Source organism: Castor canadensis, chromosome 17, assembly GCF_047511655.1.
Source record: "Castor canadensis chromosome 17, mCasCan1.hap1v2, whole genome shotgun sequence".
Lineage (NCBI taxonomy): Eukaryota > Metazoa > Chordata > Mammalia > Rodentia > Castoridae > Castor > Castor canadensis.
Window position 1 is genome coordinate 9571019 of NC_133402.1, and position 18334 is coordinate 9589352.

Consider the following 18334-nt stretch of genomic DNA (forward strand, 5'->3'; position numbering starts at 1 on the left):
CCCGGCTGCGCCCACAGCGGCGCCCCCTGGCGGCGGGAGGCCGCGCCCCGCGCCCGGGAGACGCTGCCATTGGCTGCGCGGGGAGCGTCAGGCCCCCGGCCGCGGCGGAAGCGGTGGCGGCGGCGGCCGCGACAACCCGGCCGCGGAGTGAGCGACAGCCGGCGGGACCCGCGGGACGCGGCGCCTCGGTGTCGCTAAGCCTGGCTGGGACTGCGTGGAACAGGGAGGTGACCTAGATCGGGGCCGTCACTTAATCCGTGCGTCGTCACTCTGCATCCTCCCAACGACCTCAACGCGCCTGGGTCCTCACGGTCGCAGCGCAGCTCGGTGACAGCTCCGGCCTTCCGGTCTGAGCTCAGATGCTTCTGCATCCACCTCTGTTTCAATGGCCACAGGTGCTCTGTAGGGTCGTGCACTGTACCAGGGCTCAGCAGTGTGTAAAGCAGGGTCCCCGCTCCATGCAAAAACCAAATGGGGCCGGCGGTGGTGGGAGGGCTGCATTGCAGGTGAAGGGCGGTGACAGCCAGTCAGACACGGAGGAAACCTGCCCCAGGCTGCAGAAGCAAATGCAGAGGCCCTGAGTGTGGTGTGTGCAAGTGGGGAGCGATCTGACAGGTAGGGAGCCGCCTGGGTTCCTTCTGTGTGGGCTGGGAGTCCCTCATTGAGGATCTGAATTGAGAGTGGCAAAGCCTGAGTCACAGTTTAGAACTGTGCAGAGAATGGGCTGCAGAAGGATCACAGGCAGACTAGCGAGGTGGCTCTTCCACAGGTCCAGGTGATGGAGATGTACAAACCAGGTGAATTCATCTGCTCAAGCTGCCAGGCCAGAATACCTGGGAATGTGGCTCCAGTGACAGAACCCTCCCTACCAAGCCTGAGGCCCTGATTTCAGGGGGGGAAAAAACAGTAATAATTTATTTTCTCTCGGGTGTGGAGGCTGATGCCTGGTGCCAGCGGGGATGGTTCCTGGTGAGGACAGCTGCCTTCTCACTGTATCCTCGCTTGGCCTTTTCTGTGCAGGCATGAATCTCTTCTAAGGTCACAAGTCTTGTCAAGAGTAGAGCCCCACCCCATGACCTCATTTTACTTTCAGTTCTTCCTAGAAGGCCTGTCTCCAAATACTGTCACATTGAGAGTTAGGGCTTCAACCTACAGATTTGGGGCACACATTTCAGTCTATGAAGCACTGTGGCAGAAAAATTGAAATCGAGCTGGTGGTCGGGACTATGGCTTTAGGGAGGGTCCTCTGAAGAAGGGGCTTTTGGTGAGGTCCAGGCTGCCTGTCATCAGGGTTTCAGCTCAGATGGCTTTGCTTGGAGCAGCCTTACCTGACAGCCATCTAAAATCTCCTTAGTATGGCACCCTACCTGATCTTCACAGCATGGGCTTGTCATCCAGGATACACGTGAGGTGATGTGCACTCATACTGAAATGACCTTGACAATCACCAGGGTACTTGTCTGTGGTCTGCCTCCTATTCCACAGGACAGCAGGGGCCCTGCTTGTTTTGTTTCATGTTCCCAGCCCCAGAGTAGTGCTTTGCATCCCTAAATACTTCATGCACAGTGTCTCATGGAACCTCAGAGTAGGATCTGGAGGGGGAGGGGGATACCCAGGTGGGGCTGTGGAGAGAAGGAGGAAAGACTAAGTCAGATGATGCTGAAGGGCATCAGGCTGCACTCAGAGCGCTGGGTAGGGTGTCTGGAAGGTGAGACCAAAGATGCTCACCAGCCCTGCAGAGCACTGGGAAGCCACACAGCTGGATACTATTTTGCCAGTACAAGGAAAAACTAAGCGTGATTGTACGTTTCCTGTTGTTAGTATAACAAATTACACAAATTTAGTGACTCTGAGCAGACTGGTACTATGATATATTGTAAGAACTTTTGTAAATGTCACAGTGTACCCCCTGTACAATAATATAATAAAAATTAAATAAATTTAGTTTCAAACAAGGAAAACTTATCTCACAATTCTAGAGGTCAGGGGCCTCAAATGGGTTTTCCTAGGTGGAAGTAAGGCTGCCGGCTGGACTGACTCCTCTGGAGCCTTAGGATAGCAGCTGTTCCTTGCCTTTTTCCACTTCTAGAAGCCACATGCATTCCTTGTTTGGTGGCCTCTCCTGGTCTGCAGCAGTGGCTTGTGGAGCCCACTGCATCTCTGACAGGCTTCCCTAGGGGCACCTCCTCCTCTGCCTCTGCCTCCCTGCCTCTCTTCTAATAGCCCTTCTGAGTGAGCCACCTGGATGATCCCAGGTCGTCTCCCTGTTGTAAGAACCTTTACGTTAGTGCCAGCTGCAGGGTCCCATTTGTCACATGAGGTTCCTGGGATTAGCAAGTGGACATCTTTGGGGGTCCACTATTCTTCCTGCCACAGGAAATAAAGCCAAGGAGAGCTGGAGTGGATGGATCTGCCCTATAGGTGTACCTCTCTACCCCTTGTCGAGGTGATGACTGTCTCCTCTGATGGCATGGGAAAATACCATGTCAAGTAAAACATACCCAGTCCCTCCCTGCAGCATCAACTCCAGTGGGGAGCAGCTCTCAGATTCTTCCATGGGTACATTCTCTAAGGATCTGTCATACGTCCTGAATAAGGACTCCTGCTTTCCACCAACTCTGCACCCGTGACCCTAAGCATGCACAGGTAGTCAGAGAAGTCTGTGGGAGGGGGAGCACCCATAGTGACCCTCATTCACCAAGTGTCTACTGAACACTAACTCTGTGCTACAGCTATTCCACATGGTGAAATGTGTCAATGTTGAAACAGACGTCCTTTCAGAGCTTTCGCTCTAAGACAGTGGAACAACATGAATTCATGAATTGTATTTAGGGACTGCTCAGTGTTAGGGTTAAAGAAGTGGGGAGCCAGGTGCCAGTGACTGACACCTGTAATCATAGCTACTTAGGAAGCTGAGATTGGGAGGACTGCCATTTGAGGCCGGCCCAGGCAAATACTTCATGAAATCCGATCTCCAAAATAACCAGAGCAAAATGGACTGGAAGAGTGCCTCCGAGGTACAGTCCCTGCTTTGCAAGTGTGAAGCCCTGAATTCAAACCCCAGTCCCACCCAAAAAAAAAAAGGGCAGGGGTCAGGAGAAAGGAGAGCTAGAGTAAAGGGCCGGGCTGGGGAGTGGCTCAAGTGGTAGAGTACCTGTCTAGAAAGTGCAAGGCCCTCAGCTCAAACCCCAGAAATGTCAAAAAAGAAAAAAAAGGATAAATAGGGCTGGTGGAGTGGCTCAAAAGACAAGAGTGCCTGCCTAGTAAGCTCAAGAACCCGAATCCAAACCCTAGTGCCTCTAAATAATAAATAAAAGGATGGGGAAAAAAGTAAAGAGAAAGAGGCCAGGCATGGTGGTACATGCCTGTAATCCCTGCACTGACTGAGGCAAAAGACAAAAAGAAGAAAGGGGAAGAGTTGGGATATAACTCAGTGGTGATGAAGGATGTAGAGGAAATCAGTGCCTATCAGCAGAGTGGCTATCAACAAGTGCTAATAAGACAAAACACCGCAAGGAGTTTATACCTGCAGAGGCTAACTCTTGCTTCCGTCTGTCCAGCTGTGATGGGATGGTGAGGCCTGCCTAGGAGGGACCAGAAGGACTGGTGAGTGCCTGTTCCAACTGAGGCAGCAGCTGATTCTTAACCCTCTCTGATCACTGTGTGGCCTAAAGTCCACCTTTGCCAGAAATACAATACTAGTTTCAAAATATACTAGAAATTGGGGTTTATTACTACAACAAATGCCCTATTTTAAAAAGTCAGTTCAGTAGAAAAAAAGGAACAATCCAAATCACCTCCATAAGCAGCATTAAGCTTCTTTGGTTCTCAGCCTAGATTTGATACTAAGGATGAAGCTATAATGTATCAATTCCCTGCTTACATTTGGGGAGATGCCACATTTACTAGAGAGGAAACAACCCTATTCCCAGGAGCCTCCGGAGGGAAGGAGCTTAGGAAGCCAGCCTTCTCCCGTCCCAACCCAGGGCCAGTTCTCAACCCAACTTCCATCATTTCCCAGCTGGGTTTTCCCCTCTCCATTCTGACTCCTACCCATAATCTCTGTTGCCTCCAGGATCTGTTGGATCTGGTCCTTCTAGAATCCTGGGCGGTATCCAGGAACCTCCATTCATCTAGCAACAAACACCAGTGCCAGCTGTATTCAGGGCAGGTTGCTGGATGGTTGCTACTTGTAAGATCTTAAAATTGAGACTGGGGTGTAGCCCAGGGGCAGAACGCTTGCCTATCTGTGCCAGGATCTGAGTTCCATTGCCAGCATCACCACCAATAACGAGATATCCCCAAGGATTCTTAAAATGCTGTTTGAGAGTGGGGCATGGTGGGAGTGCATACTTGTAACCCCAGTTCTTGGGAGGCTGAAGCAAGGGGATCTTGAGTTTGAGACCAGCCTGGACCACACAGTGAAACCATCTCAAAAAAAATCTGCCATTTGAGGATCCCTCAAGTTGTGGACTTGGGAAACAAAGTGAAGAATAGGAAGAAAAAAAAAAAAAAACACAGATGAAGGGAATTTGATCTGTTGGCATATAGAATCCAAGATCTTTCTCTTTCAATACACAATTACACAATGCCACATTGTGTAAATGATAAAATGATTCAGGAGACAACTGCAGATTAAAAGATACTTATTGCCTCAATTAAATGAAACTGCTATCAACTGATGCCCCCCCCCCGAAAATGAAACTGCTGTCACCTGTTTTAATGCACCTAATCAGTATCATGCTGACTTTTTCTTACATGCTCCGGGATCATAAATTTTATTCAGTACTTCATATCATTTGGCAGGAAGCCAAAGCTTATTAGGAAGTTCTCAGAAATCATAAATAGAAAATATGTACAAGTCCTCCCTTGAGTAACCACACACACTTTTTTCTTTTTCTTTTTTTGCAACACTGGGGCTTGAACTCAGGGTCTACACTTTGAGCCACTCCACCAGCCCATTTTTTGTGATGGGTTTTTTCAAGATAGGGTCTTAAGAACTATTTGCCTGAGATGGCTTTGAATCATGATCCTCCTCATCTCTGCCTCCTGAGTAGCTAGTATTACAGGCGTGAGCCACCAGCGCCCGGCACCTCACACATTTTCAAGAACATATCCAAGGCCAGGTGCCAGAGGCTTACATCTATAATCCTAACTACTTGGGAGACTGAGGCAGGAAGATCTCAAGTTTGAGGCCAGCCTGGGCTACATGGCAAGCCCCTGACTGTCTGAATGAATGAATGAATGTTTGCTATTGAGAAATAAGCAGTAATCAAGAAAGCAAGATAGAAAGAAGCTGGCTATGAGGATGGGGTTGTGGTGACCACTTGTCTGCAGCACAGTTCTCAGGGGTTTTAAAAAGGATCCCAAAGGCCAGGGGTATGGCTCAGGCAGTACAGCAAGTCCAAGGCCCTAAGTGCAATTCCCAGGCCTGCTGAAAATAAGAGACTAAAAGGTGATCCCAAAAGACTTCCATGTGGCATAAAGACTCTTGCACCAAAAAAGACACAGGTGACATTTTCTATTCAGTTATGGAAATCATGCAAATTATTATACCATACCTGTCATGATTAAGTCACTGTGCAAAGTGATCAGCCAAGTAGAGGCTGATGGCATCTGAGAAAAGGCCAGGAAACAATGACAAAGGAAAGAAGAAAGGACACAGTGAGATGGAGTCACAGGGAGCAAACAGTCCTCCGTGGAGGCCAAAGTAGATGAAGAGCAATGACTGAGGACCTAAGGCAGCAGGTGTGGTGGTAAATGTTCTCAGGGTAGAAACAAAGCAGCTCTGCAGATCCTTTGCCTCATGGAGGGGAGCAAATTCTTTAAAGCCAGCATGAGTCAACGGCTTCAACACATTGAGGGTCTGTGCATGGGAGTGCACGGAAAACCTTCAAGAAACTGTTTTTTCAGACCGTAATGGTGCCACCTGTAATCCCAGGACTCAGGAGGCAGAAGCAGGAGGATCAAGAGTTTGAAGCCAGCCTCAGCTACGTAGTAAGAGCCTGTCTCAAAACGAATCCTGTCTTGAAGGCAGAAGCCCCAAGAGGAATGCCAGAATGCATAGATGAAATACAATAGTGAAGGGGAAGCGAGGAGAAAACATGAACTGCAATTCTGAGCTGCAGGAAAACACGGTGGATCCAGACAACCCCAATGTCAAGTGCTGGGCAAGAGTGCTCTCTGTTAGACTCTAAGGTTCTCAGTCACAAGATCAGGACAGCACTGGGAGCTTGGGAAATGAATACTAAGCTTCTTAATAATGTCCATCTGAAAACAGGCGATGACATCTGACCTATTCTGTGTTTGCCGGAGGGAGTAAGCAGTGGGCTTGAACTCAGGGCCTCCTACTTGCTAAGCCTCCACTTGAGCCATTTCTTCAGCCCTCTGTTTTCTCAAGCTGCTCTGGAGCTCCTACTGCCTCTGCCTCCAGAGTAGCTGGGTCTACAGGTGTGCACCACTGTGCGAAGTTTGCTCTGTGGGTCTCTTTACCTATGTTGCCTGAACTGTGAGGCAGTAAGATAGAATCCAACCCTGGTGAACAGCACAGTGGTGACTCAGCAAGATGCCGGGAGGAAGGTGCTATCATCATGGCCACAACTGATGTTTCCAACCCTCCATCCATCTTCTTGGGTCTCTTCCGGCTCTTAGTGAAAAGGCGGGGCGCCGGCCCTTCTGAGTTTGTTGGAATTAGGATTCAGTAGCTGAGGCCGAGGCTTTACTTCTTCCAAATTCCTGGACCGTGTCTTGGACAGCCTGAGAAGCCAGCCAGGTCCTCTAGGACTCTTTGCACGTGCCAGGTTTTCTTAAGGTTTTTGTCTTTTCACCTAAAAAAAAAAAAGAAGAAGAGTGGGGTATTGGAATGTCACAAGGCTCCCATCAGGAAACAAAAGATTTGTTTTATATTTTTGTTCAGTAAGATAGCCAACTCCTTTCTTCAAGAATGATAACTGGGGCCGGACGCAAGGCTCAAACCGTAGAGTGTGTTTGCAAGTGCAAAGCCCTGAGTTCAAATCCCAGTCTCTCACACACAAAAAAGTTAACTGCTTTTTGAAGGAGAAAAATTCTTTTTTCTGTAACAGATCACTAGAGACACCACATGGCTAGTTTGTATAATGACAGACATTTCTGAGTCCCTTTCCAATGAAAAATTAGAAAAGCCGACTTTTTTTTTCTATCTAAGTATACTGCATTTTGATCCTTCAAACTCATTTAACTTGTTATTTTGAAATAATCATAGAGGGACCACAGTTGTCAAGAAATATGCAGCCCTTTTCCCAGCATCCCCTAATGTTAACAAGCTGTGCCACAATCAAGAAATTGACATGAGAACAACCCACAAAGCTTTTGCAGATCTCACAAGTGTCTGCTGTGCTCATTTGTGGTAATAGCACTTCGACTTGGCAAGAAAACTGTCAGAGTAACAAGAATCTCTTACTTTGATGGTTAAATGACAGTAAATTCAAAGACCAACTGGAAATTCTTAGTGCTGTAATCTCAGCATCACACACACACACACACAGACAGATCCAATGACTAAAAAATATTATTTTTCAGCTGCTGAATAATTGGGGGGAGGGGTAAAGGAGAGTAACAGAAGGGGCTGAATGGATCAAAGTAAAGTAGACTCACGGTGGGATACTTCTGAGAATCCTTTGAACATTGACTTAGTAATTAATGAAAGGACTGCAAAAGATGTACAGTAGGGGGGGTGCTAGTGGCAGGGGGAGGGGGAATGGAGGAGATGAAGGTGAGGGAACATGGTCGATGGGCTTCACATACACACGTGAAACAGAATGATGAAACCTCTTGCCATTGCTGTAAGTGGGGTGGGGAGGGGTTAAAAACCTGCCAAATGCTGGACTCAATGTCTTGGATCATCACACAGCATGGAGATGAGGAAGCCGGGGCTCCATCCAGCAACGCTGATAAGTGTTACAAAAACAGCCTATTTGAACAAAGAAGAATGTATAACTTTATGTAGAAGGGTGCACTCTTCCTGAAGGCACTGCAATACCAGATGGATGTGTGGAGCAGCCGAAGCATCCATCCATCTTCCTGCCCTAAAAGTCAACTGAATATGGTCCTTGGAGAGAAGGTGTATCAGATATTGCACTGATAAGCACAGATACTGCACTCGTCTTAGCCAAAGGACCAAGAAGTGATCAAACTTGGGGTTTCTGCCCTCATTTTACATTTGTAAGAGTGCTTGCCTTTTCTTACCCATCCTTTATCACACCCTATCTGTATTTCATTTACATGATTTGCCTGCATACTGAAAATGACTGTCACAAGTTGAAAGTCTTTTTCCTGTTTAAGCCCTCAGCACTGTCCCCCTGTGGCCTAGCTCCTTTGATGCTTCATGTTGTGGTGGGGGAATTCCTAAACTGTTCCAGTTTCTGTCCTCTTGCTTCTCATTTGTATGAGAGGCTTTCCATAGGTATTAAGCAGGGTTCCCTGAAAGACAGGACTCTAGGGTGAGTAGGTTCCACACTGAGTCATCAAGGGGACCCCCAGGATCAGTTGAGGGGAAGAACAGATTCCTGATTTTCTGGTTAGCTTACCAATGGAGCTGATAGTCTGAGTTGAAGTCTTAGAAAGAACACCTCAAAAAAGTGGCAGAGCCCGGTGCCGGTGGCTCACTTCCATAATCCTAGCTACTCATGAGGCAGAGATCAGGATGACCATAGTTCAAAACCAGCCAGGGGAAATACATGAGACCATGTGACCCTATACCCCCCAAAAAAAAAAAATCACAAAAATGGCTGGTGGAGTGGCTAAGCGGTAGAGCACCTGCCTAGCAAGTGAGAGACCTTGAGTTCAAACCCCCAGTGCTGTAAAAAAAAAAAGAGACATGGCTCATGTGGCAAAGCACCTGCCTAGAAGTGTGAGGTCCTCAATTTGAACCCCTGTATGGCCAGATTAAATTTTTAAAAAGTGGAGGAGGAACAAGCAGGCAAACAGGGAGTGCTCTCTGAGGTTGGCAATTATATATATATATATATATATTTTTTTTTTTTTTTTTTTGCAGTACTGGGGTATATACTCAGGGCCTGTGCTTACTAGGCAGGACAGCTCCCCCACCCCCTTTTTTGGCAGTACTGTGGTTTGAACTCAGGGCCTGAAACTTGAGCCATTCCACCAACCCCCATTTTGGGGTTGGGTTTTTTGAGATAGGGTCTTTTCAACTATTTGCCCAGGCTGGCTTTGAACCATGATTCTCCTGATCTCTGCCTCCCGAGTAGCTAGGATTACAGGTGTGAAACACAGGCACCTAGCTCCTTTTTTTTTTTTTGAGACAGGATCTCACAGGTCCAGGCTGGCCTCAAACTCTCCATCCTCCTACCTCAGCCTCCTGAGTGCTGGGATTTTAGGCTGAACCACTGCCTCAGCAACCAGGATTTTAAAGGAATACCAGGCAAACTTCCTGCATGACTTGCCCCAAGTTAGATCCATGCTGTGGGTCCATGCATGAGGTGGAATTCTTAAAGTCAGTTTGTGTGTCACCAGGCACGTAGAATTAGCAGGCAGCATGAGTTGGGGTATTCCTGAGAGGGATCCCCTGGGCACCAGAAGAAAGGCTCTGTGGGGAGAAAAGCCTGGCAACCAAGGGTTGACCATCATGGAGGACAGGAGTCAGGAGAGGGCATGGAGAAAGGTAAGGATGACAGAGGCCATGTGGCAAGAGAATGGGGCGTGTGAAATATTCTGGGACCTCACACATAGTAGGGATGACCATGGAAGGCCATAGATGGACGTAACCATGGAAGCAGGTAGCCCATGGGGAGAGCCATAAGACCACTGGAGGATAGGATCTCCAGCCATGTCTATGTGTGTGAAAATCTGCAGGAGTCCATGGGAAAAGCCAGAGAGGCAGCTAGTGAGGTAGGAAGAGAGGGAGAAGGTAGGTAGAGACAGCCCCTGAGGACACTGGTTCACCCAATGACATGAATTTGAGAAAACCAGGACTTTAAAGAGAATCTGTTATGCCATAAAGAACAAGAATAGGCCCCATGGCTCATGCCTGTAATCGTGGGTACTTGGGAGACAGAGATCAGGAAGATCATGATTCAACCCCAACCCCAGCAAAAAAGTAAGACCCTATCTCAAAAATACCCAACACAAAAAAGGGCTGGTGGAGTAGCTCAGGTGGTAGACCACCTACCTACAAACATGAGTACTGAGTTCAAACCCCAGCACTGCAAAAAAAAAAAAAAATATATATATATATATATATATATATATATACATATACATATATGAAATCAGAAACTCTTAAAAGACAAATTTTATTTGTATTTATAAAAAACTCAGAAACCTAAAAGTTCAGAGGGCCTCTGACATCCAGGTTCGGTACAGAGCTAAAGGCTGGTGCTGGCTGTGCTGGGCAGAGTACTCCTGCCCTTTCTTTCTGCGTCCCATCCCTGCCTCCTGGGGCTGGGCAAGTCCTCCTGGTTTTTACACAGAGCTAGCAGGCCACTAATAACAGCAAAAGAAATGCTGGCAGCTATCATCAACATCCCGGCAGCGACAGTCACGCGGTCAGAGGGGTCGTGTATGAGAAGAATTATTCCCAGAGACGTACTGAGCGATCCCATGCAGGTAACAAGCACGCATTCAGTCCAAGACAAGCATCCGAATCCTCCTGAATTCTTCTCAGAATGCTCCTGGGATGGTATGTACGGACAGATCGAAACATTGCGACGTTCTGCCGCAGGGGTAAGGGAAGAGCAAAAAAAAAGATTACAGGTCAGAAACAGCAAAAGGCTCAGTGGGAACTTTTTGACTTGCCCTGGATGGCTCCTACTTCGTTATCAGAAAATGTTCAACCTCGCCAGTATCCTGAGGGTGTAGTTCAAGGGCTGTCCTCTAGGGGAGCGAGAAAGTTCCCCTCCAAGAAGGCTCAGAAGGCCAGATTTGGTCACTGTTAATACCTTTTTTTTTTGGGGGGGTGGGGAGCATGCTGGGGATGGAGCCCAGGCTCCTTAATGGCTTAAAAGACATCTTCTAGATGTCTAGAAGGCTGTCTCAGGATATCCAGAAAGACCACTCCTGAAAATGGAGAATGAAGCTCAAGGCAATTAAAGCAGTAGCTCTGCTTCTTCCTGAACCAGTTTATTACTTGATGGTTAATTTATACTTAAGCTTTAGATACAAGCGTTGAAATTCAAAGCCAAAGATTAAGAACGTGACCAAGTACAATGGCTTACACCTGTAATCCTAGCTACTTGGGAGGCTGAGATCGGCAGGATCATGGTTTGAGGCCAGCCCAGGCAAATAACTCTTGAAACTCCACCCCTCCCCCCCAAGCCCCCCCATCTCCAAAATAATCAGAACAAAATGGATTGGAGATATGCCTCAAGTGGGAGAGTGCCTGCTTTGAAAGCAAGAAGCCCCGAGTTCAAAAAAATTTTAAAAAAAACTGAGTAAACTATTTCTTTATTAAAATGCCAATTAAGACGAGTTCATTTGGCAGCTATTTAATTCTGCTATCAGGAGACAGATGCTTTCAAATAACTAGGGTCCCTAAGGCAAGAGCAGCAGTAGCAGTTTAGGAAGCAATAAGACAATCCCTCCTGCCACCGCCCCCAAGGCTCTTGTTAAACTTTGCACTGGGTCCCCTGCTGGCAGAGGAGAGGACAAACAATTCCCTTGGGCCATTGTCCAAAGTCCCCTTCTAATCAAATTTTTTTTTCTTTTTTTTTTTCCTTTTATTATTCATATGTGCATACAAGGTTTGGGTCATTTCTCCCCCCTGCCCCCACCCCCTCCCTTACCACCCACTCCGCCCCCTCCCTCTCCCCCCTTTTTTTTTTTTGAGACGGGGTCTCACTATGTACCCCAGGCTAGCCTGGATCCTCTTGCCTCAGCCTTCTGAGCACTGGATTACAGGTGTGAATCATCATGGCTAGTCCATGTTCCTATTTGGCCAGGGGTGGGGGTGGTATGTGTGAGTACTGGTGTTAGGCAGGTGCTCTAACACTTGGGCCACTCCCCCCTTTTAGTGTTTTGGTTTTTTTGGCAGTACTTTGTTTGAACTCAGGGCCTCATGCTTGCTAGGCAGGTGCTTTACAACTTGAGCCACTCTGCCAGTTCATTTTACTCTGCTTATTTTGGAGATGGGGGTGTTTTGACTATTTGCCCAGGTTGATTCTAGAACTTCGATCCTCTGGATATCAGCCTCCCAGGTAGCTAGGATTACAGGCAGGAGCCACCAGTGCCCAGACTAGCTGGTATTTCAACAAAGAAATAGGTTGTTGGGTGTTTATGAACATGTCAGAACCCATGTAAAAAGGCTTGTCTTCTAGTGGATGGGGTGAATAGCCAAGTCACAAGTCACTCATTGCTCTTAACATACAGGAACAAAGCCATTTCTTCAGTGAAAACTTGAGCAGAACTTGTACTTCGGTTACCATTCTTTGTCACTTCAGGAAGGAACAAAAAGACCTCAGTGCTGCAAATAATCATGAAAATTAGTTTCCCCCCAGTACTTGTACATTGCCTGAAACCTGATTCTGTTTTCCCCAAAAGATTATCCAAAGATCCTGACATCCTATTGAATATTTTATCTTTAGTTTGAAAAAAAAATGCTATTAAAACCTTAAATTCCCATAAATATCTGGACCTGCGTTTTGTTTTTAGGGTTTTGGGGACCTGTTTTGGCTGTCTCCCCTGACTCACCGTGCATTCCTGTGCCGTAGAAGAGGGTTTTGTGGTATGTTTTGAGACCTGATTGGAAACCAGTTTCAAATCTCACCAGTCTTTTGGGGTTTTCCTGGCTATTTTGATGTACAGGTTGGCATTCAAAAAGCTTCAGATTTTGGAACATTTCAGACTTCAGAGTTTCAGATTAGGGGTGTTCAACTGGTAAAAACCTATGCAAATATTCCAAGATGCAAATCACTCTGAAATCTGAACTGCCTCAGATCCCAGGTATTTCGGGTAAGGGGTCCTTGACCTGTCCCTCCTCTTCCAGCCCAGGAACTGACTTTAACTTGCCTAAGACACCCCTGCACACCTGTGCAATTTGGGTTCTTTTATTGTATTTATTTATTTTTGGCAGCACTGAGGTTTGAACTCAGAGCCTCATGCTTGCTAGGCAGGCGCTCTACCACTTGAGCCACTTTTGAGTTCTCATTGAGTTTGAAATAGGACAGCTAACTACGAGGGGAAAGGTTAAATCTTCATGACTGACCTCCGACTCAATGACCCTGTTCCACAGGTCTTCTGTTTCTGGGTTTTTGCCTTTTATCCTTGCCCACCCTCGAAGGGGAAGACCAACCAATCAGCTCAGCGAGAGTGACTCAGCTGGGCACCTGTGATATTCAGCATATGTTCCTGAACTAGGCCAAAAAATTGAGCCTCCAAGCCTCCTTGGTTTCTATGGGTGTGAAGAGTCTGTGAAAAAAAAGAAATGCAGGAAGCATGTGGAGGCAGAGCCCTGTGTCACTCACTCACACACACAACACACACACAGAAGAGAACACATTTGTTTGCTTCACAACACTAGGGATAGAACCAAGAGCCTCACCCATGCTGAGCAAGGAACCTATGACTGAGCCACACTCCTCTCACTCTACGCCCCCATCCCCCACCCCCAGCCCTGCCTGGCCAGCATGTCTTACTACCTGTAAATCATGGAATAGCAAATCTTGGGTTGTGATGTAGCTCAGTGGTAGAGCACTTGCCTTGCATGTGGTGCAAGGCCCCGGGTTCAATCCCTAGCACCATAAAAAAAAAAAAAAAAAGCTCATGAGATAGCAAATCTTATCAAAATACATAACATACTCTTTTTAGTCAGTTCTGTGCTAATGGTGACAGTTACATAATAGATGTGAGTTAATACTACTTAGAACCTTACATTTTAAGGAAAAGGTTTTTGGCATTAGCCATTAGCTAGCCAGGGCAAATAGTTTGAGAGACCCTATCTCAGAAAAACCCATCACACAAAGGACTGATGGAGTGGCTTGAGATGTAGGCCCTGAGTTCAAGCCCCAGTACCGCACATACAAAAAAAAAAAGATATCATTAAATTAGAACAGTATATTTGCAATTGATAAAATATAGTCTTAAGATTATAAAATCCTTAAAATACAGAGAACTGGCTGGTGTTGGTGCTACATGCCTGTAATCCTAACTACTTGGGAGGCTGAGATTAGGAGGATCATGATTTGAGACCATCCTGGGCACACAGTTTTCAGACCCCCTCTCCAAAATAACCAGAACAAAATGAACTGGAGGTTTGGCTCAAGTGGTAGAGCACATGATTTGCAAGTACAAAACCCTGAGTTAAAACCTCAGTCCCACCAAAAAAAAAGAAAATACAAAGAACTTTGATAAATCAAGAAGAAAATCCAATATCCTAACAGAAAAATAATCAAGAGATATGACATTCCTGAAGAAATGCAAAATGTAAGCTAATCTATGTAAAGATATGCAGCTCAACTAGTATTTTAGAAGCATTTTAAGTGACTTTCAAACACACTTAGCAAAAAGCAAACTACTAATTTTATAAAAAAGGAGCAATAGTTTCTCTCACCTGGTACAACAGGTACCTTTTTAGTAAACAAGCATCAGAAGTAGGTCCCCCCCTGCCATCAGATACTCTTTAAGACACGATCCTTAGGTAAAAGAGTCATGAGGGCTGTGTACCATTTATATCAATCAGGCTCTTGATTGGATAATCAACACGGATTCTCACAGGGCCAAAGGGGGCTCAATCACCAGATTTGATTTTTTTTAATCTGTCCGATTATGTGAATTACCTATAGATCATTCTATACACATTGAAGAAACTGCTAAGGACAGACAGGGGTAATTGTTTAGAGCATTTCACTTGAACATCCTATAAAAAAGATAATAGTAGGAACAGGAAATGGAAGGTCCGCTTCCCTTGGCTGGCCTTTACCTGGGTTTCACCTGCTGAGGGCTTGGTGAAGGTGTTACTAGTAAGCAGAGGTAACTTACACCTGCCACATACTTTATTCCTGAGTTTCCTAAGACCCACCTGGATGCCCTTGAGAGAGATTTCCAGGTCCCCCATGTCTAGTGTCTAATTCCAACTAAAGAGGCCTGCAAGGGCTGGGGCATGACTCAAGAGGTAGAGCACCTACCTAGCAAGCACAAGGTCCTGAGTTCAAACCTCAGCACTGCCAAAAACCAAAGCTTCTCAGGAGCTCTGCGGGGACCAGGAATGCACGTTTCTCACAGGCCACCCGTGCCCCAGTGAGGGTATCCTTAGCATTCTGGGTGCTGTTCATGATAAACATGTAGGGTGAGGTGCAGGAGGGTTGGCACTTGTTCACTGACAAATAATTTCACTAACAAAACCTTAGAAAGTATACACTAGAAGAGAAAATAGTTCTGCATAGAAAAAATATTGTAAGACTGGGGACCCATGGCTCACACCTGTGATCCTAGGCCAGTACTCTATCTCTTGAGCCACTCTGCCAGCCCTCACGACAGACTTTTTTAAAACAATTTTTTTTCAGCATGCTGTAATCCTAGCTACTCAGGAGGCAGAGATCAGGAGGATCATGGTTCGAAGCCAGCCTGGGCAAATAGTTTGCAAGACCCTATCTTGAAAGAACCCATCACAAAAATAGGGATGGTGGAGTGGCTCAAGGTGAAGACCGAGTTCAAACCCCACTACCGAAAACAAACAAACAAATTAGAGCCTAAATGCTGCCTCCTGTATCAAACCCTGAGACACACTAAGCAGACTGGGGCTGTCCTGAAGTTCAAAGCCCTGTTTATGTGTTAAACCTCTAGTCTAGTACTACCGTACTTGGCAGTTGTAGGAACTTAAATGGTTAAAAGATCCGTGGATATGTGCTTGACTGAGTGAAAGGGGAACAGATATAAGTTAGTGGCCAAACCACTGAGTTCAATGAAGGGTTTTTGAACTTTCATTGTAAAGCAGAGTTCACTAGGGAAGAAGGGGACTCCGGAAGCAAAGGTTAGCATCTCTCCTGCATGTGATCAACTAATGTCTTTTGGAAAGTCTTTTTGGGAAAGTCAAAATGATGCCTATTGAGGTGGGTGTGGTGGCATGTGCCTGTTATCTCAGCTCCCAACCACCCTCGAGGTTGAGGCAGATCACTTTTTTTCCACCCCCCCGTGCTGTACTGGGGATTGAACCCAGGGCCTCTACATGCTAGGCAAGTGTTGTGTCACTTGAGCCATGCCCCAACCCATTTGGTTTTGAGATAGGGTCTTGCTAACTTTGTCCTGTGATTGTCCGGTAATACTACCTCCACTTCCTGAGTAGCTGGGATTACAGTCATGGCTTAAGACAAAGTCACTTTAGCACAGGAGTTCAAGATGAGCCTGGGCACAAGGAGCCATTATTACCAAAATGACCACTACAACCCAAGCTTCATTTATGGCCTTTAATCACTCTGCTTCTGTCTCTAAGCAGTGATGAGCAGCTCGTGGTTCATGAAGTCCTAATGGAGCATCTTATTCCAATAGTGATGGTAATTCACTACTTGTAGGTAGGGAAAACAGTGTCCACTTAAGAAAAAGTATGTAAGGAGTGTATTACTTTCAAATATTTAATTAAGAGGTAAGCCTCCTTTGTGAAACCCTTAAACACCTGTGAACTACACATAGAGAAAGGGTTTTGGTCGGCAGTGAGCCAGTATGCACCTGCCTGCTTTTTTATAGCCTCATTTTGTTATTTCTCAAGGAAGGGGAAATGCGTTGTGAATTTTTTTTTTCAGGGCCTTGTGCTTGTGAGACAGGCATTCTACCACTTGAACCAGTCAGCTTTTTTTGCTTTAGTTATTTCTTGAATAGTTTTTTTTTTTTTTGTGTATGTGTGCGTGTGTGTGGGATTGGGGTTTGAACTCAGGGGTTCATGTGTGTAAAGCAGGCACTCTACCACTTGAGCCATGACCCTAGTTCTCAAATAGGGTCTTTATGTCTAGGGCCAACCTGAACCAAGATCCTATTTACACTTCCCACATAGCTGGGATGACAGGTGTAGCCACCACATCCAGCTTTTTTTGATTGAGATTGGTGGAGGGGGGGTCTTCCTGTTTGCCTGGCTGACCTCGACCTGTAATCCTCTCGATCTTTGCCTTCCAAATAGCTAGGATTATAGGTGTGAGCCACCACAATCAGCCCAATGTGATCAACACTTGGACCATCTTAAATATATTCAAAGCACAGTATTTTTTTTTTTGAGTGTATTTCCTAAACAAGCTGAAATTCAATACTTTCTTCAAAAATAAAACCCATCTGGTTTTGCCCATTAAATCACCCTGGTATGGTCCAGACTAGAAACTAGCCTGACGTCCAGTGAAACATTAGCCTCAGCTTCATTTACAATCCTCCTCTGGCTCCTGGACCATCACCAGCTTCCGGCTCCATCAGCCAGCTGGGAGTGGGTTCCATATACATACACTTTTTGGTGGTACTAGGCTTTCAATTTAGGGCCTCTTGCTTTCAAGGCAGGTACTCTCCCAGTTGAGCCACCCCCCTAAGCCTCACTGTATTTAAGCCTTGGGAAACCTCATACCATGGTTTGGACATTTTTTCACTATAATGCAGAAGCATCACCAATCCCTATGGCCTTCCATTGTCAAAATACTGGCATATCTCAGCCAAGAAACTTAACTATTTTTTTCAACAAAGAACTTCACATGTGTGCTGGATGCCAGAATAGAAGGTAAATACCTTGAAACCTTGAGTTCAAACTCCAGTGCTGCCTAGAGGATGGGGGGATGGCCCAGGTGGAAGAGCACCTGTTTAGCAAGCGCAAGGCTCTGTGTTCAAATCCCAGTAACAAGAAAAACAAACAAACCCAAAACAAAAAATCCTACAGCTATCCCTAGAAAATTTATTACGTAGAGATTAGCATGATTATACATTAGTTTGTTCTACAGAGCAGTCACCTTTGGATAAGTGAAACAAGTCTATTTCCCTTAGAGCAAGTCCATTGTTGACCTCCTGCAGTACCTGAAGTGGACATTCATTTTTACAAGTCTGAAAGGACAGTGGGATTATAAGTAATTTTGAATTTTAGCAGTTTCACAATTTCAAATATTATCATGGGCTACTAAAAAAAGCAAAAGTAGCAAGGTCCTCCAACTTAAAAGGACTCTAAAGCTTCCATTCCTAGTTTCTGAACCTCATCATCTTGGGAAGCTGGTTTCACTGTGGCCTTCTGCAGACAAGCACATTCCTGTTGCTACAGGTACTTAAAAACTTTTTGCTGAGAAGCACTGACTGCTTACTTGGGCTCACAAACTAAGGAGAGCTTGACACCTGTCTCCAGTTTATATCTCTTTGCTCTAGGCCATTCTCTTTGGAGTCACTTTGGGTTCCA

At 45.9% G+C, this 18334-nt stretch overlaps 1 non-coding gene across 1 annotated transcript; it reads right to left on the minus strand.

Moving 5' to 3' along the window:
- Window positions 1-7983: 7983 nt before the first annotated feature.
- On the minus strand, window positions 7984-8166 carry LOC141418640 (U2 spliceosomal RNA). Its single transcript, XR_012443308.1, has one exon. It is a non-coding gene; the product is annotated as a U2 spliceosomal RNA (small nuclear RNA).
- Between the last annotated feature and the right edge of the window lie 10168 nt (window positions 8167-18334).